Source organism: Podarcis filfolensis (assembly GCF_964270895.1).
Source record: "Podarcis filfolensis genome assembly, chromosome: 11".
Classification (NCBI taxonomy): Eukaryota; Metazoa; Chordata; class Lepidosauria; order Squamata; family Lacertidae; genus Podarcis; species Podarcis filfolensis.
In genome coordinates this window covers 52,866,306-52,893,894 of record NC_139613.1, presented here as the reverse complement: position 1 = coordinate 52,893,894, position 27,589 = coordinate 52,866,306, and the positions used below count along the sequence as shown (strand labels likewise).

Below are 27,589 nucleotides of genomic sequence, written 5' to 3'. Positions count from 1 at the left end.
AGAATACAATTGAAACAGATAATGCAGCATGACAGATTAAACTTCTAATTTGTTAGCAATACAAAGCATTTCCCATCAGATACTGGCTATCATCTTAAAACATGCAAGGATGGCTCTTGCCGACTGTCTAAGATAAACAAAGCATTCTGTGTAATAAGATAACCTCAGTATTTGGAATATTCAGGTATGAAGTCATTTTTTCTCTCTCTCTCGGGGAAATTTTAAGTCAATTCACTCTACATCAGATACCAGAAGGGGTCTTTAGAAAGCACAAGTGTTTCTCCCATTGAAGACAGTGGTAAGACTGGCATTGATTTTAAAGAGAATTGATTTTAAAGGAGCTGGATTGCATCCAAAATGGGTATTACAGCGTGAGCAGAATTTAAAAATAATTGCTCTTGCTATGTGATACGGCCTAACCGAACTGTGTACGCTTGTGTGGTTTTTAGAGTAGCATGTGATGCCACGGTTTAAGCCATCCTTATTTCCTGGAAGATTGCATTCCTGATCTCAGATATATACATAAATTGTGGCAGTATTGTAGTGGGGTGGGCGGGGGATGACTTTTGCAATGCTCAGAGTGACAATGATATTGTTTTGAATATCCCAAGCCTTAGCACTGACACTGAGAATAGATTCTGCTATTCCTTCACTTGAATTTAACCGTATTCCTAAACTTTAATCCACATTTCCCCCTGTAATCTAGAATAGTGCCTACAGTAGTTTGAATTTTGCTATTCAAAAGCAATACCATTGTTTTCTGAAGCTATAAATCACATCAACGTTACCTTGTGGAGAATAAGGAGATAGGTTAAATGGTTCATTTCACTTTTACCAACATGTGCAAACATTTTGTGGGCAGGTAGGAAAGGTTAATTCAATATGTAAATTCTTAGAATACACATGCAGTGTATTAATAGTATGGTAATAAAACAGTAAGACCTTGAAAGAGAACACAATAGGGCTTATGAATAAATTAATGGAGGTAAGATGGGTCTCCAATTTAAATTAAAAATGATATTGTATTAATATACAAAGGAAACAGAAGGATATATTTTTAAAAGGTTTTTCTGCATATCATTGTATAATATCTTTCAACTAATTTGATAACAATTTGGAATGTCATTCGCCTCTGAAATAAGTCTGCCTTATGAATACTCACTAGATTATTAAATTGTCACTCTCTTTATATCCCCCTCCCATTATAGCTGGGAAGGTAGCACATTTTCATTATGTGTTTCACTAAAAAACACCCTCCCACTAAACCTGGCAAACAACCAGACAGTAATTTAACTGTTGTTGAAGTTACCTTAATTCTGATAAGAAAACATCGCTAATTTAAAATACATAGTTATTACTACCGTTAATGAGTTGCTTTCCCTCCTCCACCTGTTCTGGTGTCTAGAACATCCATCACTGGCGCACAGGTTGCGAAAGAGGCTGGAACATTGCTTGGTCATAGAACACATGTTTTGCAACCAGAGAGTTTCACATTTAGTCCCTGACATCTCTGGGCAGGGCTGGAAGAAGTTCTGTGGGAAAGCCTGGAGCGCTGCTGTCAGTCAGCGAGATGGGCCAATGGTTGTACCTGGTATAAGGTGGGAGGAATGATAACGTTGCTTTTTCACCTGGGCCACAATGCTGCAACTGTAAGGCAAATAGGATCATCTTAAAAGATGGTCCTGGTTGCGGGCAGGCCCTCAACCCAGTTCCTCCCCTCCCTGGCGTGAGTGGAGTAATACTCTTATGCCAGGGTGGCACCACAATCACCCCAGGCCTCTTGGCCAATAATTTTGAACGGGGTGGTCCTGAGGGGGTCATGAGGGGGTATAAAGCACCTGCTCCGCGCTGCCGAACACCTGCCCACCTGCCCTTTAATTTAGGTGTCCTCTGGACTTGCTTTGGACTTCGGTTGGTCGGCTGTCTTGGGACGGTGACCAGGTAGGAATTTTTCCCATTTGGCAGATTGGCACTGGCCATTTGGTTTTCGCCTGCCTCTTAGCAATCGTCACAACTTTGTAAGGTTTGGCAGTTAGGCATTGGCTTACTGGTGTGTGGGGGAGGTGAGGTCGGCCATTGCCTGCCCCTCCATTGTCCAAGGGTATTCTGTTAAAGGAATCTGGGGCCTGGATCCTGTCTGAAGTCCGCTTGAGGGCCTCTGGGAACACCAAGGAGAGCTGCAGGTGGGTTCCCCCGAAGTGATTCCCTCCTTTGGTGGTTTATCCTTACTGACTTCCAGCAAAGGGGGCAGGAGTCCAATACTGTATAGTCTTTTGCCAATGCCTAAGCCAATACCGCTCACTTTTGCTGTAATCAGTAAAATTTTGGACTAAATTTTGCCCATTAACCTGAAAGCAAAATTCTGTGTCAGCGTGACTTTATTGATTCTAACAGTGGGGCTGGCTTGGAGGCCTTGACATACAACCACAAACGGCCCCAGACTTGCTTACACTCATACTTAGAACAGCTTATGGTTAGGATGTTCATATATAAGACAGCTTGCAGCTGGAAAACAGTTTATTTGTATGCTTCAGCATGCAAGGAGGGGTGGTTGTTGAAATCTGGGTAATGCGAGATATCAACCAAGGCGGAGATTTTAGGATGGAAATTAGGCGGTCAAGATAGGCTCTAAATGTTTCAAGTACCCAGCCAATGGGGAAACAAGACAGAGATCCTGCACTTCAGAGATAGGGAATAAAAGCGTATGCAGTGTCAATTTTGGGTGTGCCTGCTCTGGACACCTGCTCTTGCAATGAACATTTTGTAATCAATAAACTCTTTGCTGCTTCACCAATTTTGTTCAGATTTTATTTTGAGGGTCTATCTACTTCTATCATAAGGCAACTTCCTATGTTCCCAGAAGCTGCCATTCAATAATGAGGCTTTCCCAAGGAATTATGTGGCTAAGTCAAGCATTTAAAGAGTACCAAGGACCTGAAAGTAATAACCTTTAATGCAATGAGAAAAAAATTCCATGGTTTGCTTGTCTTGTCCCTTTGTCCAGACAGTCTGTCCCAAACCTAAAGTAACCTCCCCAAATTATAATGATCTAAAGCCATCATCTTGCCCTCAAGTATTTAGGGGGAATTTTCCATAGGTTATTTTAAGTTATTTACATGTTACTTTGCAAAAATATTTCATGTTTATTCAGCCATCCTCACTATAGTTCTGTGAAGATTTTTTTTTTTAACTGTTTCTCAGTGTGGGAGCTGAGAGGTCTTGACTCGCCTTGATTCCATAAAACAAGTGGAATTAATTTATTTTTAATCACTCCTCAGCCAAAGAAGGCTTCCAGAAAGACTAACAATCTGAAAGACACAACACAAAAGAAAAAGGGATTGGGAGGGAAAAAGAAAATGAAATTCAGTATTTGAATCCAGTGGGTGATATGCAGTGTTAGGCATACTCAGAACAGAGTATGAAAGCAATAGACTTATATTATTTATCCACTGATTTCAGGAGATCAACTCTGTGTGTGACTAACATTGATTATCACCCAGTGTTGTGTTAGTAGAGATGTACCATTTCTGGAAATGCTGAATTTAAGGTTGGTGAGAGGAGGCCAACTTTTTAAGGCAATCTTGAAAAATGTGCAGGACATAATTTGTTCCGTGCATTTCACAGATCAAACTTTAGAAACATAGAATGTATTGTGTATAACTTAGTTTGCCATAAAATTATCAGGTTTGATATATTAAAAGTATAGTTTATTTGAACAATACTTACAAATTGAATTTACTTTTTATATTCTTTTTCCATAACAGGGATGCCTAGGCATTGAGCCCATTTATGGAAGCAATATCAATATCTTGAAAGACAGTTACTGGAATTGAAATAACCCCAATGGATCAAGTGGTTGTGTTGCGGATCACACTTTCAGTTCCTTTTGAAAATTATTTTAATCTCTTGTACTCCCAACTGAGCCTAAATCCATCTGAAGTTTTTTCTCTCTTTTTTTTTTTGTACCTCGGGGTAAGTGGGTTAGAACCAATATTGAAAATTTATTTCCTGATTTGAATACGCTCCAACTATTTTGTCAAATTATATTTCATTTCAACTGACGTAATGTAATGTAAAGCAGACCTCAACTTTTTCAGACTTTGGTACTTGCGGCAAATTAAAGATTAAAGTTCAAAATGTTCCAAGGTAATAAGGATTACGTAAAGATATTCACACTTCAGCAGATGAACCTGGTGAGAAGACTGCATCACCATTGGACTGAGTTCTCATTAAAAGGGAAGGAAAAAACCTCCAGTCAAATGAAAATGGTGCTGCATAAGCAGAGTTGAGTCCAATATGTTTTGGAGGCATTAACTGAACAAAATAGGTTTTTAAAATCACCTTGATTTGGTTGGCTACACTAATTATTCTTCCCTGGGTTTTCATTTTAAGAACACCATATGATTCAATATTGCATTTCCAAAATTTATGAGCACTTATGATTAGATTTATCAATGCTATATCCACTGCAAAGAAATCCTCCGAGGGTAACAACATCATCTCTCTAAATAATTAGAGCCTCTTAGATGGAGAAAGGAGTTCTGCCTTACCATAGTATATTTAAATAAATACTGGAGAGTCCAGCAATTGTTTATGATTTATGCATGATACAATTCACCATTGGGCTAGCTGCTGTAAAGCACCGTGTGATAAATCTGAAAAGTAATTACAGAATAACTAGTAGAAAGCCTACTGATAACAGAGCTGTGGAGCACTTTATAATATATCCATTATTTACCCACAAACCATGGATCTCTTCTGAGGTCCTTACAAAGAAGAGGATGACAGGGTATTGTCAAAACGCAGTAATAACCCATCAATAAAAGGAAATCTTGTCCCAATTCTTTTACACAATGGAGAAGAGCATGGGAACCATGTGTTCCATCCATTGAAGGCAACAGCAATGGTCCCATTGATTTTAGGAATCAGATAATGTTAAGCCAGCATGAAGTGAAATTGCCCTAACAAGTACATGTGGCAATTACCTGTACCTTCCAGATCCATTCAGAACAATGGGAGTTTTCCCACTGAGTTCAGTCAGTGGTGGAGCCTTTTGAAATTTCCGTTTCTTTTCAAGGGGTATTCCCAATTAAAAGTGAATGTGTTCCTCTGCTCACAATTTCACCATCCACACAAATATAATGATTGTTTGCTCTGAATGACTATGCTATCAGGGAAATTCATTAGGGCTGCAAAATATAACCCATTAATTAAATGAAAAATGTTTAATTAATCAGGTGGCATGATTGTAAAAAGTTTTTTTTATAGGAATGCTTCTAAAATCTACCTGTGACACAGTCTCACGGCTTCTTCTAAAATGATGGCTGTTGGCTGACTTCCGCACGGTGCTCTTTAAAGCTCTCATCCCTCATATTAACAGGAACAGTAGCTTGGGCAGATTGGGGGAACTGGCAGAGACTGATCAGGAATGAAACTTTAGGGTCACAGAGAATATAAACCCCATATGTGACTGCTATGAATGAAGCAGTGGCTACCAACTGGATGACTTTAAAAAGGGAATAGGCACATTCGTGGAAGATAAAGATGCTAGTATTGGTATGCCCAGAACTGGAGGTAAAAAAGGAAAAGTTAAAGGACCCCTGGATGGTTAAGTCCAGTCCAAGGTGACTATGGAGTTGCGGTGCTCATCTCGCTTTCAGGCCAAGGGAGCCAGCGTTTGTCCACAGACAGCTTTATGGGTCAAGTGGCCAGCAGGACTAAACCACTTCTGGCACAGCAGAACACTGTGACGGAAGCCAGAGCGCATGGAAATGCCATTTACCTTCCCGCTGCAGCAGTACCTATTTATCTACTTGCACTGGAGTGCTTTCGAACTGCTAGGTTGGCAGGAGCTGGGACAGAGCAACGGGAACTCACTCCGTTGCGGGGATTCGAACCGCTGACCTTCTGATGGGCAAGCCCAAGAGGTTCAGTGGTTTGGAGTACAGTTCCCCCATCATCCCGAATAAAGAAGCACACAATCACTGATAGGTCCACCTGCCATTGTGAGGCTCAAAGCAATGAAGATGATGCCTCCCCAGCTGTTGCCATTGGCTGTGGGTTCCTTGTGATGTCACAAAAGCACTTGGCAACTAAGTGGATATAAAGGCAGGCCAAGGGGAAAGCTCTTTTCTATTTCCAACAGGACACACCAGGCAATGGATGTGACATTCAGCACTGCCCAGGTTTCTTCCACTTGGAGGAGGCAAAGTGGTGAATGGAAGGAGGCAATCCTCTGGCAGTGGGATTCTATGGAGCGATAATAAGGCAAGTTTGCTTGCATGGAGGCTGCTGGTATCTGTGATTGGAAGCTGGTGGACATCTCATGATGGAACTAAAAGTAGCTTCTGGCACAATGGGACACCGTGACAGAAACCAGAGCACATGGAAATGCCATTTACGTTCCTGCCTCAGCGGTACCTTATTATCTACTTGCGCTGGCATGCTTTCAAACTGTTAGGTAGGAAGGAGCTGGGACAGAGCAACGGGAGCTCACCCCATCACAGGGATTCAAACTGCCGGCCTTATGATTGGCAAGCCCAAGAGGCTCAGTGGTTTAGACCACAGTGCCACCTCTGTCCCAATTGGAGGTAGCTTGCAGTATACAAGAGGGGAGGGTATTGTTGCACTCATGGAATGCTGGACCAATATATCTTCGATCTGATCTTCATCCCTCTGATCTAAACAAATGAATGCCAGCATACCTTTTCTGACCTCACTTCAATTTGAGCCCCGATTTCTCTAATCTGGGGACTACTTGCAAAAGCGCAAATAACAACAACAGGAAACCTTACTTTGGACGGAGGTAATAACATGCAGTGGGGAAAGCTTCTTGCCTCACAGGTGGGGTCTCGGGCTTGGGTGAAATGACTCTCCTTAGCTGGAGCCCAGCAATAATAGTATGCATCATTTCATGTTGTCAACTGATGCCTGTAGAGTTGATTTATTTATATTTGCAGCTGATGATGCAGATCAAAGTCTAGCAGTACTTAACGTTCCATAAAGAGAGTTTAAGACTGTTAAGTGTAACCACAAGAGTAGACTAAAAGCCAAATCCCCCCCCCCTCCACCGGGTGAAGCACTTGGATGGATCCACGATTAATTCAGATGGATTAATGTGATTTCATCTATTATAGTATAAAACAATCTTCCTTTTCTTAGTGTGAGGCAGACGCTGACTCACTGCCATTATTGCCTTTGAACCACAGCTACTTGGAGGGGCCAGTCTGGTGATGGCCGTGAGGCTCCAAGGTGGAATTCTTTGTTAGTATATAAAGGGTCTGAGTCACCCCTGTTTCAGGGACCTTGCTGTCTTTTATATGATTGCAAAGTTGCCTGTGTTACAGTGGAACCTCTACTTACGGACATAATCAGTTCCGGAGGTCCATCTGAAGTCATTCCTGGTCGCTGGTAGAAGCACCGTTGTTTACAGGTGCATTCGGCGGCAGTGCGCTTCTGCGCATGTGCAGATGGTGGCATGTGCTGAAGTTGCTTCTACGCATGCGCGAATCACGGAAAAACCAGTATGTACAAGAAGTTTTGTAAGGAGAACTATATGAATTATTGCAAAAGAGAACTAAGAAGGAGTTTATTTGGGATTTGGATTTTACAGCAATAACTATAATAATAAAATGCAAAATTAGAAAGGAAGATAGAAAACCATCATTCGAGGCTGATGGAAGTCATATATATATATGGGTTGCCTGACATCACTGGGCCCTCTCTTACCCCAACTCCATTACTGGGCCTTTCTGTGCAAGGCTACAGTACAGTAGGTTTAATAAACAGGTGAGTGGATAGCAGGAGAAGCAGCAGATTCGGCAGCAGGGGTGGGATATCAATGAGTGGGGTGAAGTGTATGGTAGCAGTGGGACTCCCAGGCATTGAAAGAAGCTGTGGGATGCTGCTGCTTTGTGCACTGAGCCATTTTAAAGAGCATAAGATTGACCCTAACTTATCATTGCTTTGAAGAGATGCTACACTGGGGATGAGCTAATAGGCATTGTCGGGGGGTGGGATGAAAGAGGTCTACCTGGCCCCGTGCAGGCAAGCATTATTGGTTGTGGGGCCATATTGAGGTACCAGGACCACAGCTTTTGCCCAACCATGACACAGGGCTTAAAAATAGCAAATAATATGGGTATTGGCACCAGTGTCAAAGGTTTATGCTGTTTGACAAACTGCTAAGAGAAGATGGAAATGGGAAAAAAATATACTATGGATTACATTTCTATGTCTACCCCAGTAGATCTTCCATACTCATCAACTTCAAGTTGAAAAATGACACCTGTATCAGTACAGTGGTACCTCAGGTTAAGAACTTAATTCGTTCTGGAGGTCCATTCTTAACCTGAAAATGTTCTTAACCTGAGATACCATATTAGCTAATGGGGCCTCTTGCTGTCGCTGCACCGCCACCGCACAATTTCTGTTCTCATCCTGAAGCAAAGTTCTTAACCTGAGGTACTATTTCTGGGTTAGCGGAGTCTGTATCCGGAAGCGTCTGTAACCTGAAGCATCTGTAACCTGAGGTACCACTGTAGTGAGATTGTGGGTCTCTTTGGAACATAATTACTCACACCTTGTGTCAAAGACACAACTGCTTTCACAGACCCTCCAACTGTCCCTATTTTCCAGGGATGTCCCTGATTTAGAGAAGCCGTCCCAGTTTCTGATTTGATCCTGGAATGTCTTGCTTTTCCTTAGGACATTCCTATTTTCATTGGAGAAATGTTAGAGGGTATGGAGTTACCCTCTCAAGGCAATCCTGTATAGGGAAGTTTTTTTTTCATGTTTCATGTTTTATTATGTTTCTGGATATGTTAGAAGCTGCCCAGAGTGCTCAGGCAACCCAATAAGGTTATTGGGTTGCTGTTTTTATTTTGATTATATATTTTGTGGTTTTGTGTTCTGGTTTTGTCCTGAGACCTCCGGGTATAGGGCGGAATATAAATTCAATAATAAACAAACAAACAAACAAATAAACATGTGAGGTATAAATAGTAAAATTGTCATTATGGTATAGGACGTCCCTATTTTCATTGGAGAAATGTTGGAGGGTATGCATTCAGCTAATAAAATAACCAACCCAGCGAGCTCCCTATAGCAGCCAAGTTCAAAAGAACAAATGCAGGTAAACAATATTCATGTCTCCTGAGTACTGCAATTCTCCAATATGATTAATTGGCCAAAACAGCAGCGGAAATGAATAAATCAGCGGACTGGAATAATGTGCCTTAAATGGCCACAAAGGCAGAAGTGCTTTGCCATACATACATATATACTGTACAATGAACTTACGAAACATACCAGCTTTACATAACAAGGCCCGGTGGAATTGAGAATGGCTCCATAGTTCCGTGACCTTAATTGTTATGAATAGGAACACATTTTCTGCATCACTCTCTCTATATTTAGTGCTATTACATAAATCACCAGAATTTCAAAACTATAGCAATTGGTGATGGCAATGGCACTTGAGTAGAGAGTCTGCTACAGTGAAAATAGGGGATGGGGGACTTCTGTAACAATTGCAAGTCCCTTAACTCTAACATTTGTGGGGAAGTTTGGTATATTTATGATCTGCACTTTTATGAAGACGTCTTATAATATAAAATTCAATAACATCAATCAATATTTATAAAACCTAGGGAAAATATCAATAAAACAGCAGTAGGTACTGGCTGGTTAAAAAGGGGGGAAAATCACATTGTCTAAAACAGGCATGTCCAACAGGTAGATCATGATCTACTGGTAGATCACTGGACATCTGTGGTAGATCACTGGTAGATCACTGGCTCTCCACAAAGAAAACTCAACAACTTTGACCTGAACCCCCCAAAAGGGGGTAGATCACTGCCAGTTTTTAACTCTGTGAGTAGATCGCAGTATCTTGGGAGTTGGCTGCCCCTGGTCTAAAAAGTACAGTTTTTATGAGATGTCTAAAGAAAGGCAGAGACATTTTCTACTGAACCTCTATAGGCAGCAAGTTCCACAGGGCAGGACCAGCCATGCTAATGGCCTTTTCCCTAGTAAAGACAATCTGCATGTTAGGGAATTCTGATGTATCTCAGCAAATGTGGTTAAATTGGTTAGTTCATCTCTGCATAGGGCTTCATGAAATCCATTCTTCACTGGGACAGGAAGTGAGCTCATGAGCTTGCCAGGAAATCACAGAGATGCTGTACTCATGCAACCTCTTTTTTATTACCTCCTTTAAACACTGTATTTCCTCCAAGGAGCTCCAAGGAGCCCTGTCTTACACCCCTCCATTTTATTCTCACAACAAGCCAGTGACTGTGAGGTGGCAACTGGCCCAAGGTCACCCAAGGAGTTTCATGTCTGAGCAGGAATTTGAATGCTGGTCTCTGTCGCCATAGCCTGACATTGCGACTAATGCACCATGCAATTGAAATGGGTGGAATTGTCTTAGCCTAAAAATACAACCACCGCTGCCTGATTGTGCCTGTTGCAGGCGCTGCACGTACGGCCAAGTGGAGATGTCGATTCATTCAATTTGCCCCTATCAGTAGCTCAGCTGCAGGCCCAACAGCAACCTGAAACATTCCTGGAAGTCATTGTATGGGGGCTGCCAAAATTGCAGCCATTCTCCTTACATTTGTAAAGCACCAAATTTTAAGGGCAGGCCACATGACAAGCAATTTACAGATATTCTCTTTCTATATGGTAGACACTGATCCAGAACCAGAAGCCAGTTTCCTTGCAGATGGGTGGGTGTATGCATGACTGAGTGGGCAGGGAAGGTGGATGGGAAGGAGGAAAGGTGGACAGAAACAGCAAGAGGGAAGTGCAGGTCACTCTGTGTCAGGGTCAGGCCAGCTCTGCATATGAGTAACAGAGGAGGCACTGAATGCTTGGTGATATCTGAAAGGTGCACACTAGGCCATTATTGCCCAGTATATTTTGAGTTAAACCTCTTTCTCTTGTGGGTGCCGTCACGTCTAAAAGGAAAAGAAATTCTTATCTCCCATTTCATCACAAAGTGATTGATTTTGTTCTTTCAAGGAAGAACCCCAACATAGACTCCCATGAGAAGGATTTTTAACATGAAACTTCACCTAAATGCTGGAGAGGGTCACCTCCCCAAGCACATACCTCCACATGTGGTGGGAATGCCCCAAAACCCAACTATTCTGGACAACAGCCATACAAGAAATATGTAAAATAACTAAGCAAGTACTAGAAATCACCCCAGAATTGGCCCTATTAAAAATCTTCCAAGACAATAATGCCGATTTACATCACAAAGAACTCATAACCCACCTTCTTTCAGCAGCCAGAAACAACATAACCAGACACTGGAGAAACCTGTCAGGAATAAGCATGGACCAATGGTACCAAATAGTATGGGAAACAGGCCTACTAGAAAAATTAACCAATGAACTGAAACTGACACGGGGACAAACAGAAGAAGACACCTTCACCCTGGTATGGCTCCCCTTTATCACATACACAGCCCAACAAGACAACGACAAAAATCCACCAACAGCATACGAATCAATATGGCTAACCTGATCCAAACACCCACCCACCCCACTCACACATGAAAACAAAGCTCACCACAGCCAATCACAAACGAACAACCACACCCTAGGCCAACCCCAACCTCTCTCACCTCCAAAGGAACACAAGCGAATAGCAGAGAACCTGCACAAGCGATGCTGACACAAAACCCAGCACACATATTAAGTAAAACAGGAACATCACCACCCGACCCTCCCCACCTTCCCCCCTTCTTTCCCCCTTTTCTTCCTGATATAACACTAATGTCTCAACAAATGAAACTGATCTGTAAAAATGTTACTTGGAAAAAAAGAGAGACATTGCTCCTACTTTTGTAAGCCAATAAAATCTTTAATAAACAAACAAACAAACAAACATGAAAGACACAGAGCAATAAATTGCCTTCTGTGCACCTCTGAGATGTTCTTCCTTCATACTCTAGCTCCCGCACGAGTACCATCATGCAGAAGATGTTTTCAGTGGCACTAACAAGAGGGCCATAAGTGGTCATCAACTTTGAACTCGTCCTCTGTTTTGGAGAGCTTATGCCATTCTGAAAATTTTTACCTTGACTGAGGGCACTCTATGTGAAACTATGCTGTGAGTGTGAAGAGGATACCTAGTGAGTATCTCTTCTGTCTGAAAAGAGCTCCTTGCACCACTTGATAAGCCCTTGTGAAGGTAGTTCCATGAGTAGTAGGGAACATGGGGCAATGCTGCTTGCCCTGCTCCCAGTGTTGGATGCATCCCACCTACCAGACATCCAGTCACTGAGCTTTATCTGAAGCAGGAAAGTCTAACAGCATAGAACCCTATACTTTTAGACTTCCAAACAACCTGGAACCTTGCATGATCAGGGTTTTGGAGTACATGGAAGTCTATGCATGTAGAGCACTGTGCAGAAAGGCTTCTCTTCCAATGTCTAGACTCCACGTGGGGCTGAGCGTGTGGTGCAGTCTCTCTTCCTCATTGTCTTACAAAGCCCTCCTCATGAGTATAACACATCAAGGGACTGAAATTGTTCCTGGAATCTTGGGACACTTCCAAAACAACCACAAATGTAGCACAAGGGATTTGCTTGAAGTGAGAAGTGTATCTATGCATGGAAGACCTTGCAAGCCCCCAAACGCTTTCCTAGGTTGAAGTCTGTATTATTTGATTTACTGTTATAGCCTATAAATGTTCTTTCTTTTTCAAGGATGTTTCTAAGGTCTCCTTTTTTTATTAACTCAAGAAACAGGCCCATCGGTTATTTTTGAAGCCATGTAAGGCATGGAGTAAATGTTAGCTTAGTATTTTCTTATGAGAATATGTGGGAGTTGATGCCCAGCTTTAAAAGTAACTCTAGTAATTATTTCTACTTTTAATTCAGCCAGATTTTTTTTTTGCAGTATTTATATTGTTATTTAATGTAATCATTAGCTAAAAGTTGTTTAACTTAAATAATAAGGTGCCTTGAAAAGCTGGGAAAGAGCCAAAGCAATTTCCATAAAACAATCATTCCATTTAACTGCTCATGTTTATTCAAAATTATAGGCCATTACTGTTACAATGCTGGGAAATTTAATCATTTAAAGAAGGTTTATATATATCAAGGGAAATGCAAAATTGGATTGCATCAAAGTAAAACAAGGTTTTCACAGGTCTCTCAGTAAATAAATGACTGTCAACTAGCTAAAAAACTCCAGCTGGTTAGTTTTTTGAGGCTGATGACATGTCGGCATTCAGAATTTGAAAGCTGATGAGATTTCATATGAAAAATTACCTGCAGTGGCTCAGAGTTGAATTAGCTGAACTGCACACCTCACACACTATGCCGCATAACAAAAAAGCAATCATATCCCAAATCAGCTCTACTCAGCACAAGGACAAGTGGAACTTGCATTTCCTTCAAACTATTTCCCACACAGAAAATATATATCTTATCTATATGTTTGAAGAGCTAGCTAATCTAGTAATCATTTTCAGCCAGAGCACTCATGTCTGGGTTTCAGATCCTGGCTTTGTTCAATGCAAAACAGAGTTTCAATATATTGTTCTTCTGAATTCATAAAAAAAGCAGTGCTGAAATAAACAAGATTTTTTTTTTTCATTCCTAACCAACATTTCATTTTAAAAACCCACTTTAGAATATCTGTATTTGTATTCAGGCTTCTGCAGAACTTGATTCCTCACCTCTTACATATTTTGAATAATTTCCAGTTCCTTGAAAATGTTGATACAAGAGCTGGATGTTTGAAAGCACCCCGCTCCAGCCACCAAATTATTTACGGTAGTTGGTGGTCTAACACTTTTTTAAAAAAGTTGTTTGGTAAAAAAATGTTTGGCTCATTCCCCCCTCCCCATAACTGAGCATGTGTTCCAAGTGTACCAATTCATATAAAATATGACACTAGCTTCACAGATGAAATAGGGATAATTTATTAGAGGTTACCGCCCACACACTTCTGCTGTGCTTTTCTGCTTGTGTGGTGGCACCTTGGTAAAATGACTTCTTACTATTTGTAGCAGAGCTTTCCCCAGAAGCAGAGGACAAGAACAGGAGTCATACTCAAATTCAGTCAAGAGCTTCTTTATCGCTTGACTGGTTGTGCAAGCATTTCTGTTACTATTATATACCAGCTATTTACATTCCTTCTCTATCTCTCCATCACAGTATAATCTCAGTCCAGTAATTAACAATCCTGACACAGCAAAACTCACAGTATCAGCAGCACCCATTGTCTTACTTCCAACCTTGTGGTCAGCACACATGCTGACAGTGTGTGTGTGTGTGTGTGTTTCCCTCGTGCAGAAATTGCAACCTACAACTTCCTCCCTTTATTTGCACCTCCAGCTGACGTCACTCAAACCTAGAGTGCCACTCCTACACACAAAAGAAAGTTCTGGAACCCTCTTTAAAGCTTCCAGGAACTTTTATCTGTTTCTTTAATAATGTATATCTAACACAATTGTTCATTTGTAAAATGCTATTCTTACCCCAAATATCTCTGGATACCATGGCTGGGAAAGAGACATGAACAGAGATGTGATATTGAGATGCCTTTGTGCACCTGACTTTGTCTGCTGATGTTGTGATGCAGCTATTGTCCTTACTGCCATCACACATGAGACTTATGAATAAGGACAAGATTGTGGCCGTTGGTCATTCTGTTTGACAGGTGGGCTGAAAACATTGCTTGTAGACTTCCGGTTAGCGCCAGCGCTTAATGGCGGATCTCACCCGGAGCTCCGGGAGAGATCTGCTTCGTGGGTTCGGGTCCTGTCAGCTACGGCGAAGCGGGGACCCTCAAAAATCACAGGCGCGTTGCCTGTGAACCGGAGACTCGGCGGGCACCTTTGCGCCCCCCCGACGCTGTGAAATAGCCTTTTTAAAGGCTGCGGAGCAGCGGAGGGGTTTTGGAGCGGTGCTGAGAGTCGTCTTCACCCAGCCTGCGAAGCGAAGCCGCGTCGCCATTAGCGGAGAGCGCTGATTTCTTCCGGTGAAATTGGATTAAAAGAACAACTACCCGTGAGTAGGATTGACCGCTAAAATATAATTGGACACTAAAAGTAAAGAAATTGGGCACCGAGACGGACAAGCACTAAAAAGGAAGTCTGCTTTCCGTTCTGTAGCAAGATCAAAGCGAAAGGCACTCTAGCTGTAACTGCTTGAGAGGAAATTTGTGGGAATTAAGAAATCCACCACCAAAGCAAAGAACTCCCTCCCCGAAGGCAGGAGGGGGGGAAGAAGATTTTAAAGTGTTTCCCTGCCAATTTAAAAGAACTGAGTAAAGTACCGCTGCTCTTATACCTGGGATCGGACTGCCGGAGAAAAGGAACCGGCTAAGGACTGTTGCTATAAGAAGGCTAAAAAGTATCTTTAATTGACTTTGGCTACTCCCAACTTGAAACATTTATTTTGTTGCATTGTAAAGTTACTTACAGGACATTATTGATTGGGATCCCCTAGAAAGAGAAAAGAATAATTGGAAGGGACTAGGAAAACTTTTGTTTATTTTTTGAAGAGTGTGGGACTATTTTGAGAAGTAAAGAATTGACTCTACGCCCTCTAGAGGACTTACAAATTGTTTCAGCAACGAGTGGAGTTTAAAATCTGAGAACTTTTGTTTGATAGCTCAAGAGTGTGGGAATGACCTTGACTAAAAGACTTTGTTATGGCAGATGGTAAAGAGAAAGGGGATTCACAAGAAACAACCTTGAGATCTGGCAGACAATACAAAATTGACCCTTCCATGCAAAGAAGGGCTTCTGTAATAGGAGCCTCTGGAACTACAGTTGTCGCAAAGTCAAAAGTGAAAGCAATGTCTACAGAAGAATCATTTGCTAAGGTACTGGAGAAGATAAATGACTCTTTGGAGGAACTAAAAAAGCAAGGCGCAGAGACTAAACTACAAGTTGCTGAAACTAAAGTACAAGTTGCTGAAACAAACAAAAAAATTGAAGAAATCTCTGGGAAAATTGACTTAAATACAAAAAGTATAACTGACCTTGGGAACAAAGTGAACTCAAATGCAGAAGCAATTGGGAAATTATTGGAAGATTCATCTACAACACAAAAGATAGCCGAGGAAGCTAAGGAAATTGCAACTGCTGCAGAGGAAAAATTTCCACCAGTTTACAAGAAACTGGATGAGTATGAGCTGGCACTCTCTATGCAGGATATGCAACGTAAGGAGAGGAATTTAAGGATTAGACTTGTGCCGGAAAAGGAAGGAGATAACCTGGTGGACTATTTGACAAAAGAATTTTCTGATTTTTGGAAGCAGGAGTTGGAGAAAGAAGATTTTAAGATAGAAAGTGCATTTAGATTGGGAACAAGGCAGAAGAAGAATCGACCCAGAGATTGTCTTATAACTCTAAGATCAAAGGAGGAGCGAGATAAAATATTGAACCTGCATTACCAAACAACCCTTCGAATTGAAGACTTTCATATTGAGATCTTCAAAGACATTCCTAAGAGTATTTTGGACGCAAGAGGACACTATAAGGACCTGGTGATACTGCTGAAAAGGAACTACATACCATTCAGGTGGGAGTTTCCCCAAGGCTTGTCTTTTAAATACAAGGGGAAGAAGAGAAGAATAAAGACTGTGAGTGATAAAGACAAGTTCCTGGGAGAACACGAAGAAGACCTACAGAAAGAGACATTTCCAGGACAAGGGCATCCGTCACTGGACACGGACACGGTACCACCGACAGACGAGGAACAAAAACAGGGAGCTGTAGGAGGAAGGAGTAAATAATCCCATCATGGCTCTGCAACTTCTAACCTGGAATTGTAACGGTTTGAACATTCCCAGAAAGAGAAAAAATATATTTCACGCCTTAAAGAAAGACCAATTGGACTTGATTTGTCTACAAGAGACTCATGTGACAAGAGCACATAGAAAATTATTAATAAACAAAAGATTGGGACAGGAATTTATATCTTCAGACAGAGTAAAAAAGAGAGGAGTGGTGATCTATGCAAAAGAAAAGTTGCAACCGAAACAAATTTTTAAAGATGATCAAGGAAGATATTTGGCAATTGAAATTCAATCCCAAGGAGAGAAGTACTTGATAGTGGGAATCTATGCACCAAATGAAGGGAAAGCTGAATTTTTTAAGAAGTTGCATGAAATTTTGATGGACCATATGGATTACAACTTAATTTTGATGGGAGATATGAATGGAGTAGTTTCAACAAATATGGACAAAGCACAAAGACAGGTAATAACAAAAGATGGAAGACTACCAAAGACTTTTTTTGAAATGACTGACAATATGGACTTGATTGACATTTGGAGAACAAAACACCCATTAGAAAGAGAGGGAACCTTCTTTTCTGAAGCCAAAATGACATGGACAAGGATTGACCAAATTTGGGTGACTAGCAGTATGGCGCCGAACATAAAGAAAGTAGAAATCTGCCCAAAAACTTTCTCCGACCACAATGCAGTAAAGATGGTGATGAGGCAAACAACAACTGGTTCCTTCAGATGGAGAATGAATGACACCTTATTCAGAGATGAGGAGATTTGCAAGAAGGCCCAAAAAACTTTGAAAGACTACTTTGAAATCAACTTAAGGTCTAAAGTAGAAAAGAGAATAGTATGGGACGCAAGCAAAGCCGTGATGAGAGGGTTTTTGATTCAGCAAAATACATTAAAGAAAAGAAAGCAAAATGAGAGGAAGGAGAGAATTTTGGAAAAGATAAAAGAAGGGGAAAAACAATTAAGATCGAAGCCAAAATCCCAAGAGATTTTAAGAGAAATTAAATTTCATCAAACACAATATATGGAACTGATGAATCAAGAATTAGAGTGGAAAATTAAACAAATGAGACAAAAGACTTTTGAATCTGCTGATAAATGTGGTAAGTTATTGGCTTGGCAAATAAAGAAGAGACAAAAACTCAACACGGTAACAAATATAGAGGTGGAAGGAAAGAATATAAGCAACCCAGCGGAAATTAGGAACTGTTTTCAGAACTACTTTAGACAACTCTACATACAAGGGCCGCAGAAAGAAATGGATATACAACAATTCCTCGAGAAAAATGGGCTGAAAAAGGTTTTGCAGGAAAGTAAAACAATTTTGAACCAGGAGATATCAGCACAAGAAATAGAAGATGCCATTCAAGGCATGACGCTGGGCAAATCCCCCGGGCCGGATGGACTGACTTCTAAATATTATAAAGTTTTGAAGGAAGGACTGATACAACCTTTGAAGGAAATCTGTAATGAGATTATGGAGGGGAGAAGGGCACCTGATACGTGGAGTGAGGCCTATATCACACTTATACCAAAGACAGAGACTGAAAAGACTCAACTTAAAAACTACCGACCCATCTCATTATTGAATGTGGATTATAAAATCTTTGCTGATATTTTAGCAAAGAGACTGAAAAGAGTTTTGATGGAGGAGATTCATGGGGACCAAGCGGGCTTTCTCCCGAAAAGGCATTTGTCGGACAATGTAAGGAATATAATTGACATTTTGGAAAAGTTGGAAGTGAATATAAACACTAAGGCGGTTTTGATTTTTGTGGACGCCGAGAAAGCCTTTGATAACATTTCTTGGAGTTTTATGTTGAAGAACCTCCGGGGGATGGGGGTAGGCCAAGGGTTTGAGAATGGTATAGGTGCAATATACTCTGAACAGAAAGCAAAATTAATTGTAAATAATGTGGTTACAGAAGAGTTCAAGATTGAAAAAGGGACACGTCAGGGGTGCCCTATCTCCCCACTACTTTTTATATCGGTCCTGGAGGTTTTGCTTAATATGATTAGGAGGGACCAGTTGGTTAAAGGGATTCAGGTCGGAGCTAAACAATATAAATTGAGAGCATTTGCAGATGATTTAGTACTTACATTGCAAGAGCCAGAAGCTAGCACGAAAAGAGTTTTGGAAATAATTCAAGAGTTTGGTCAAATGGCAGGATTTAAATTGAATAAGTCAAAGACAAAGGTTTTGGAGAAAAACTTGACACAGGTAGAAAAAGAAAGGTTTCAGAACGAGACAGGGTTGACTGTGGTTAAAAAAGTGAAATATTTGGGTATAAATATGACAGCTAAAAATGTGAATCTGTTTAAAGATAATTATGAAAAAACTTGGAGAGAAGTGAAAAAAGATTTGGAGATTTGGTCCAATTTAAAGCTTTCCTTGTTAGGCCGAATTGCAGTTATAAAAATGAATGTATTGCCAAGAATGTTGTTTTTGTTCCAAGCATTGCAAATAATGGATAAAATGGATTGTTTCAAGAAGTGGCAAAAAGACATATCTAAATTTGTCTGGCAGGGCAAAAAGCCCAGAATTAAATTTAAGATATTAACGGACTCAAAGGAAAGAGGGGGGTTTGCCCTGCCAGACTTTAAATTGTACTATGAAGCGGCAGCTTTCTGCTGGCTGAAAGAATGGCTGCTTCTTGAAAACACAGACATTTTGGATCTGGAAGGTTTTAACAATATTTTTGGGTGGCATGCATATTTGTGGTATGACAAGGTTAAAGCACACAAAAGTTTTAAAAATCATATTGTCAGAAAAGCACTATTAAATGTCTGGGTTAGATATAAAGACTTGCTGGAAAATAAAACTCCAAGGTGGCTGTCGCCAATGGAAGCTAAGGCAGTTAAAAAGTTAAATATGGAGTCCAAGTGGCCAAGATACTGGGAAATTTTGGAAAAGGAAGGGGACAAACTGAGATTGCAGAGCTTTGAGAAATTAAAAGGGAAGGTGAGAGATTGGTTGCACTATCATCAAATAAATGAAGCGTTTAAACTGGACAGTAAAATTGGCTTCCAGGTGGAAAAATCAAAACTGGAGACAGAACTGTTAGAACCCAGTACTAAGAACTTGTCAAAAATGTACAATTTGCTGCTGAAATGGAATACACAAGATGAAACGGTTAAATCAGCCATGATTAAATGGGCTCAGGACATTGGTCATAATATTTTGTTTGCTGATTGGGAAAAGTTGTGGACCACCGGGATGAAATTTACGGCATGTAATGCCTTAAGAGAAAATATTATGAAAATGATATATAGGTGGTACATAACCCCAGTCAAGCTTGCAAAGATTTACCATTTGCCTGACAATAAATGTTGGAAATGTAAAGAAACTGAAGGTACATTTTTTCATCTTTGGTGGACTTGCCCGAAGATTAAGGCATTCTGGGAAATGATCTATAATGAACTTAAAAAGGTATTTAAATATACTTTCTCCAAGAAACCAGAGGCCTTTCTCTTGGGTATTGTCGGCCAAGGGGTGTTAAAGACGGATATAACTTTATTTATGTATGCTACAACAGCAGCTAGAATACTCATTGCGAAGTACTGGAAGACGCAAGAGCTACCCACACTGGAAGAATGGCAGATGAAGGTGATAGACTACATGGGCTTGGCAGAAATGACGAGCAGAATCCGAAACCAGGGAAGAGAAGCAGCGCAAGAAGAATGGAAAAAAATCAAGGACTATTTAAAGAAATATTACAAAGTTAATGAAAGTTAGAATGATGTTGGACTGGAAAGTAAATGGTTACTATTAGCAATGGTTAAGACAAGGAGAATAAGGAAGATTAGTTTAAATCTAAATTAAAATAAGGGAAGATTTGCTGAGTAATCGATAAGAATTTGGAATACAGAAAAGGGAGGCATGAGGAAGTCGGGGAAGAAAGGTATAAGAAATCAGGATATGAAATGGTACATGTTTTTTTTTGTTTTGTTTTTGTCTTTGTATGTTTATGTATGTTATGTCTATATGGAAAAAATTCTCGAATAAAAATATTAAAAAAAAAAAGAAAACATTGCTTGTATAGCTTGTGAAATAATAAAAATGGACATAGATGAGTTCTGGACCACTTGAGTTGGTAAAGTCTGACAACTAAGTTTTCATTAATAGCTTAGCTCCAATAGAAAGCATGATCCATCACAACAGAATCATTTATTCATATAGCTTTCACAAAGAAGGATAGCAAACATCAACTAATATCAAAGTGAATCAAGAGGGATCACATCATGAAGTAGGGCAACTCTTCCATTATAGAACAAAAAGGAAGACTCACCATTCAATATACATCAAAGCAATTTCCTAAAATACTAGACACGTTTAAACGAGGAACCTTATTTAAACATTTATAACCTCCCTATAACAATTATCTCTTGTGATAAATCAACAGAGTGTCCCGGGCACATATTGATTACAAGATCCTTGAGTCTGCTACTCATAGTTTTAACCACTACATCGTAGTTTGGATTATTGATAATACATCCAGGTTTTTGATAGGAATCACATTACATATAGATTTACTGTCATTCCGTCTGAATAAAATTAAAGGCCCTACTTGCCTGTCCAATACATTTAATGCTTGTGCTTAGAACCACCATTCTTCATGAAGTTAAATACTTTGACAACAATGCAAACACCTGGAGCCAAAGGCTAAGTCAGGATAACTTAGTGAAAGTTAACAGAAATAAGATACCTTACTTCAATCTGTCTGCTATGTACTGAGTTGAATAGGATCCAAACTGCAGCAGTCTGATTGGTCCTAGAACAATAGGATCCAAAAGGCAGCAGTCTGATTGGTCCTAGAACAATAGGATTCAGAATGCAGCAGTCTGATTGGTCCTAGAACAATGCAGCAGTATGATTGGTTGGCAGGAACCACCCAATCATGCTGCAGATAGAAGTGAATCCACAACCTGATTGGCTTACAGTAGAATTCCGGAATTAGCCAATCATGTGCAGCCCATTGTGTAAATAATGTATATAAAGCAGATACTTTGAGGGGACATTCATTCATTCCTCCTCACCACTATGAGCTGAATAAAGAGCATGAAATCACTTGCGACTCTGAGTATATTTCACTGTCTCAACTGCATATCAAGCTGGATGAAAGAAACACACCAGTGGTCTCTGTTTATGTTGTCATAAAGTCTAATTTTACTTCTACCAGGGAATTATGCCGTTTATTTTATCTGTTACTCGTTTTATTTACGATGTTTATATAGGTCACCTAACAGCATGCGTTTGCTGTGTGGTTCACATGAATTAAAAGAACAAAATACAAATATAAGGACAAAAATTCAGCAAGTAAACGACAACGTAAAAACGTTTTACTCCACAGAGAATGAGATAAACCCAGTCACAAAAAAACCCAGGAGAGGTGATTGTCTCAAGCGCCATGATCCATAGGGGCAGACGATCCTGATGTAGGTCTTTATTTCCCCCTTATTCTTGATGTAGATCTTCACCCAGCCATTCTTCCTTGCTAGGGAGGGGAGCACTACTTTGTGGTTCATGTCAGGTGGCAAAATCCCTTGGACAGTGGCACCCCTCTCCTGGCTGCGTCCCATGCTGCATGGTCACCTGGACCAGACTCCACCTTGACATTGCTGCTGGACCAGCAGAAACACAAAGAAGGAGTCAGGCCCTCACAACCATGTGGTGTGGTTGTGAAGTGGAACTTCAAAAGCCTGTACAAAAGCCTGTCTCCTTGCTTGCCCCCAGGAAAAGGAAGGCAAGAACCCGTATGTCAGGAGAGGAGAGACCATGAGACCATGACCATGCAGTGTGCTGGTCCCGTGGGCTAACCGAGAGGCAAGGTCCAAGTCCAGTCCAAGGTCAAAGGTGCAGTATGGAGGCAGTCTGAAGAAGTTGAAGCTGGATGCAGGGCAGGTAGTCGGGTGAGGTCAGGAGCTCCGGCAGGATAGCAGGACAGGGTTCAGGCAGGAACTGACAACCAACGAAGTTGCTCCTGCAACTTGGGACTGAGGCTGGCTGGCTTTTATCTGCCCCGAGGCACAGGGCGGCCCCAATCCTCAGGTGACTCGCCTCTCCTGGCCTGGAGGAGAGCACTCCTGCAGGAACTTAGTTCCCTCCGCCTCTCTGCCTCTCTGCCCTGAGCCTCTGCAGCTCAGGAGAAGCTGGAGGGTTACTGGACCCAGAGGCAACCTCAGCTTCCCCTGACGGGGCTGAGAGTGGAACACCTGCAGGCAATGGGTCCTCCACCCCCTCAGGAGCCAGAGCAGACTCAGCTGGTGCCTGCACCTGAAGATCCAGCACAGGTGAGGACGCTTCAGGCTCCTGCTCCAGCCCCGGCTCAGCTGGTTCTGGAGGCGGGGAATCCTGTGCAGGCTGGGATTCCTCAGGTTCAGCATCCGAATCCGAATCCCAGGCTATCACATGCAGCCTTCCTTCTCTCCATAGTGGCTGTGGGGACATGAACTTGAGGAACAGTAGAATAGACTTTTGATTTGTAGCTCCTGCACTGCAATGTGCTTAAAGGGTAAAAGCAAAGATGTTCCACTGTCACCAAAAAAGCAACTATGAACATGCTGGTGGCAGTTGTAGCCCAATAGCCTCTGTAAGGCTACTCTAGGAACAGGAACCAAAACTTGTTCCACAAATACTATAATGTCAGGGACTGGGCAGAGGAGGAAAGGTGGAGACTGCCTCTCCATCCTGACCCTTCCAGGGAGGAGGAAGGGGAAGACAGTATAGATTTACAACAGGGGTTTGAGGAAGGTCACTGCTTAGAGGCAGATGATGGGGAAAGTTGGGAAATCACAGGAGAGCCAAAACAACACCCAGCTGACTGGTTGTCATTAGAAAGCATTGCAGACCCTCCATCTCCCAGAACCCGGCAAGCCTTAAAAGTAGGAGTGCAAAGAACTCAAAGACAGAGGGCATGTAGCAGCACCTGTAGAGGAGATGATGAGAATGATGAATGAGGAAGTGGGAGAGATGAGGGATGGAGATTCACTCGGGACAATGCCATTATCCAAGAGGCTGGGTTCTATAGCCTCTCTCTGTAATATTGAAATAAAAAAGGATGGTAAGAAACTTTTCCCTTGTCTTTATACTTTCCTGGGCAACCAGCTGGGAGCCGCTGACGGCATCCTGACATATAAAAACAACTGCAAAATTCAAGGGATTCCTTAAATTCCTCTAATTTTTCAAAGTACACATTTGGCCTGTAGTGCTGTATTCCAGAAAAAGTAGGCAGGCCAGGGTTGTTTGTCTGTGAGTGGCCCTGAACTATTTCTTTTTTTCCAAATAATCAGTTGTAAAGTGGTCACATGCCATGCTGATGTTTTCCTTTCGGCACTAATACAGCAATGCAGGCAGGAGTTAGTTCCCTCAGTACCAGGCAAGGAGATGAGTGCATCTGCTCAGACTCGGACTCCTACAGTTGATTCCTAAACTCTGTTGTTATAACACTACACATAATTTTCCTCCATTTACTAGAAGCCTGGGAGATCTCAAGGCAAGCACAACAAGGTCACTTGATAAAGTTCAGCATTAAATTCAAGGTATTATCCATTGTTGTGGTCTGATATCTTTGAATCCACTAATCAAAATCAAAACTACTTTTATCAGTCATTTGCAGCAAGCTATCAAGTGTGTTGTTACAGACTTGAATGCTATGAAACATTTCCTAGCAGAACTTGTTGTTTCAAAATATTGACAAGATAGGGGAAAACTTCAACCAAATGTAACTTGCATTTGTAACATGCTAGAAGCTGCAGGATTTGTTAATGTTTGGTGCTCCAGTAAGTAACATATGTATAACATCTTTGCAAAGTGTGTAATTAATTCCAGGAACATGCTGAGATTTTAAATGACACTGAAATGACATAGCTCTTTTGGTAATTTAAGTCAAGTCTTGGGGCCTTTTCTCAAGGGAGGAATAACTCATCCTCTCTCTCTCTCTCTCTTTCTCATCTGATTATTTGTGCAGAAAATAAAGTGTAGAAGAGGCACTGAAAACACAAATGAGCATTACACTGTAAGTGTCTTAGCACAACAGCTTAGCAAAAATAATGCACATTGCATGATCCAAGTATGATATTTATTTATTTAGAGCATTTGTACCTCACTCTTCAACCAAAAAGGCTCCCAGAGCAGCTTACATGAAATCAAAACAAGACATGCCAAACATACCAAATCTATTTTAAAAATGTAGTATAAACACCAACAGTTGGGAAACACTGGCCTGTGAGCGCTCCAATTGGAGAACAGCCTTTACCAAAGGTGTCATGAGGTTTGACGACGCTCAAACTCAGGACGAAAGGGAGAAACGTGCTAAGAGAAAGGCATGCTTGGCAAACCCTCACTGTGATCAACTCCTGCCCAGAAACCTATGTCTCCACTGTGGAAAGACGTGTGGATCCAGAATTGGCCTCCACAGTAACTTACGGACTCACTGTTAAGACCATGTTCATGGAAGACAATCTTACTCAGCTACAAGTGATCGCCAAAGAAAAAGAAAGAATGCAGGATTCTTTTGCTCAATGTGGGGCTCAAACCCACGACTTTGAGATTAAGAGTGCTCAACCAACTGAGCTATCACAAAACATTCCTCTTAGCCTCCAAATTCAAAATGGCAAACAATTTTTAAGCTAGTTATGTGTGTTGAGGTGGGTAGTTATAAACCTGGCATTCATAAATATTATTATTATTATTATTATTATTATTATTATTATTATTATTATTATTTATTAAATGTGTATACCATCCTTCATCTGTAGATCTTAGGGTGGTTTACAACACAATAGTCATTGGTTCCCAACTTTATAATTTTGAGGATCCCTTTTTAACCTCAAAAAATCCACAGACCCTCACATGCTAATTGTTGCAATGTTAGGCTCCATCAACTGAGAAAATACATAATGACAAACAATGATTATGAATTCAGTAAAACTTTTAAACGAATTTACAAATGTGTCAAAAAACAAAGTACCATCACTAATCAATAACTCAAGTAATTCTTTTCAAAAGTTATTCATATATTCTTCTTCTTCTTCATATATATTTATTTCCTCAATATATCTAGTGACCAAGCCAATTAATCAGTTCAAACAGGTTTGAAACAGAATTTGATTTATCTATAATTATAAATCCATTCATCTATTTCTTCAGTATACTCAGTTACCAAGAACCCAATTAAATTAAACCAAGTACTAATAAGTTTATTTACTTACAGAAGAACACAAAATCATCCCCCAAAGCATTAAAATAAAAACTTTAATTATTATTAATATAATGTAGTCCTATGTATAGAATCAGGACTACCAATTCTATAGTTAAACAAAATCCCTAATCCCGGTAAGTAAAGCTATTTTTATATTAAATTAATTTGATTCTCTTTTACTTATATTTATTATTTGTTGTTATTTTTTCCTTTTCGTAAGCCAGTGGGCATGAGCAGCAATTGCTATTTGGAGTAGCAGGCAGCCCTCAAAGGTCTGCCCTACAAGACAATAAAATCCAAGCTAGAAAAAAGCCAGACCCCTAAAGAATAGATAACCCCCATCTACAGAATTGATGCTTTTGAATTATGGTGTTGGAGGAGACTCTTGAGAGTAGCATGGACTGCAAGAAGATCAAACCAATTAATTCTGAAGGAAATCAGCCCTGAGTGCTCACTGGAAGGACAGATCGTGAAGCTGAGGCTCCAATACTTTGGCCACCTCATGAGAAGAGAAGACTCCCTGGGAAAGACCCTGATGTAGGGAAAGATGGAGGGCACAAGGAGAAGGGGACGAGATGGTTGGACAGTGTTCTCGAAGCTACCAGCATGAGTTTGGCCAAACTGCGGGAGGCAGTGAAGGACAGGAGTGCCTGGCGTGCTCTGGTCCATGGGGTCACGAAGAGTCGGACACGACTAAACGACTAAACAACAACATCTACAGAATTTATTCCAACAAAGCACCAGAAGTAATCCTCAATAATTCCAAAACTAAGGAACCCAAATGCAATCAGTAGTTAGGAGGCAGAAAGCATGCCAATGGTCCACAGAGTGAAGCCTGGCAAAATTAAGAGAGAAGCACAGAGAAACTTGGCAAAGCCCAATGGGAGCATGATGTTGTCTTATAGCCCTTTACAAAGTCATCTTTGAAGCACCCTTAGCCTCCTTTAAGCATTGGTGTTTAAAAGGAGCAGCTGCTTCAAAGTCCCCTTTGAAGCAGCCACCCATTTTTGCATTCAACTTTGCTTTAAAGATTGCTTACAGGGTGAGGGCTGCTTTGAAGGGTGCTTTGCAGCTTTAAGACTGTCCCTGTGCTCCCAATGAGGGTATGGAGACTGTCTTTAAGTGAGTGGGAAGGCAGTGGTGGTGGGAGGCTGGGCTAACTTTTCCATAGACTCCTTGGGATAATTCTGTGGCTCCTCATGGGTCCAAAGGGCCCAGGTTGAGAACCATGGTGCTAGATTATTAAAATACCTTATTCAACAGCTTCGTATAGTAGCGCTGATTTTTAAGAAAGGGACTGGCCTCTTTTATATATTGACAGATATTGTTGAACAATTGCAATTTACGCAGGCACCATAATAAAAACATAATAAATTAGAGCACTGATATGCTTTTCCAGATTGTTAAGCATAATTAATTTACATTTGCAATCATTCCTTTGATGAAGAGCAACAGCTATGCTGGAATCACTTTTGGCTGATTTTATTCTGACATTGGAATAAATACTGTTTTCAGCTTTTTCTAGGTTTCCCCCACGTTTGGCAACACTCTTCTTCTGATTACTCCAACATGTGCCATGTTGTTCATATCGACATTGGCTATCACATAATG

General features: G+C 40.8%; 1 protein-coding gene and 1 long non-coding RNA gene across 5 annotated transcripts in view; one reads left to right on the top strand and one right to left on the bottom strand.

Annotated features, from left to right (window-relative positions):
* CNTNAP4 (contactin associated protein family member 4) overlaps positions 1-27,589 on the bottom strand; it is a 281,703-nt gene that overhangs the window by 231,590 nt on the left and 22,524 nt on the right. The gene's annotated exons all lie outside the window — the stretch shown is intronic.
* LOC310745152 overlaps positions 1,520-27,589 on the top strand; it is a 40,852-nt gene continuing 14,782 nt past the window's right edge. Inside the window, exons 1-2 of the long non-coding RNA XR_014539992.1 lie at positions 1,520-1,598; positions 2,861-2,940. This is a non-coding gene — a long non-coding RNA (uncharacterized lncRNA). The remainder of the gene's footprint in view (positions 1,599-2,860; positions 2,941-27,589) is intronic.